Below are 1066 nucleotides of genomic sequence, written 5' to 3'. Positions count from 1 at the left end.
ATTTCTTCAGCGCCCCCCAAACCACGCCACCCCACCCCACCCATGGGACACATCCCCAGAGAGAGACGCCCCATACACTGGCTGTGCCCCAGCCCTGGCCCGGGGGAATAGGCGGCAGCCCACCCACAGGGCGAGGGGGGGGGCGCAGCTGAAAGGGGTTGTGGGGGAGGGCGGCCCCTGACTGGGGTCAAAGGGCGAGCGCCCCGCGCGTGCGCGTGCGCAGTCAGCGGCGGCGGCGACGCGCCGGGGGTGGGCAGCGGGTACGTGAAGGAGGCCAGGCGAGGAGACGAGGGGGCCTGGGAGGGCTCCACCTTGGCGAGTCTAGCCGTGGAGGCGCATCTTGTGTGAGTGTGCGTGAGTGTGAGTGTGTGTGTGTGTATAGAGAGACACCCCCCCGCCCCGCCCCACCCCGCCCCGCCCCGCCCGTCACCCCCGACCCTCGGAGCACACCGGACCCGGCCCGGCGCGGGGCCTGGGGCGGGAGGAGGCGGCGGCGGCGGCGGCGGCGGCGGCGGCGGCGGCGGGAAAGCGCAGAGAGGCTCGGCTTCTTGAGCGGGGCAGGGGCGCCCTCCGCCGTCTAGGGCCACACCACCCCGAACGCCCCAGAGCTCGTCTGGTCTGGGAAGCTAAGCAGGGTCGGGCCTCCTTAGTACTTGGATGGGAGACCGCCTGGGAATACCGGGTGCCTTAGGCTTCTTCTGGTTTTTTTTTTTTTTTTTTTTTTTTGCCTCCTGTTCTGTTCCCTTTCTGGGAGCGCGGCGGCGGCCCGGGGTGGGGGTGACCCCCACCCTCAGCGCCCGCCGCGGTGCCTGGCGCCCCAGCCCGCACCGTGGGGCCTCCTCTTGTCCCAAGCCGCGACACCGCCGCCACGCGGCAGCACGCGTGGCATCTGGACTGTCAGGTCTCAGACCCAAGGTCTGCTCTGTGGGAACCGACACGTTGGAGGAAACCTTGAGAATCTGAGAGGGGAGGGAGTTCCAGAAGAAGGCCAGGATGTCATTTTGAGGGAGTATGTGACCAGAACTCGTCCCGTTGCTTTTGGGGTTCTATGGGCTACACGTAGGAA

General features: G+C 68.3%; 1 pseudogene; it reads left to right on the top strand.

Annotated features, from left to right (window-relative positions):
- The first annotated feature begins 575 nt into the window (after nt 1-575).
- On the top strand, nt 576-694 carry LOC142866918 (uncharacterized; annotated as a pseudogene).
- Nucleotides 695-1066: the final 372 nt, after the last annotated feature.

This window comes from Microcebus murinus, unplaced genomic scaffold (genome assembly GCF_040939455.1).
Source record: "Microcebus murinus isolate Inina unplaced genomic scaffold, M.murinus_Inina_mat1.0 scaf007_hap2_Mmur4.0, whole genome shotgun sequence".
NCBI lineage: Eukaryota > Metazoa > Chordata > Mammalia > Primates > Cheirogaleidae > Microcebus > Microcebus murinus.
This window is presented reverse-complemented; position numbering and strand designations above follow the sequence as displayed.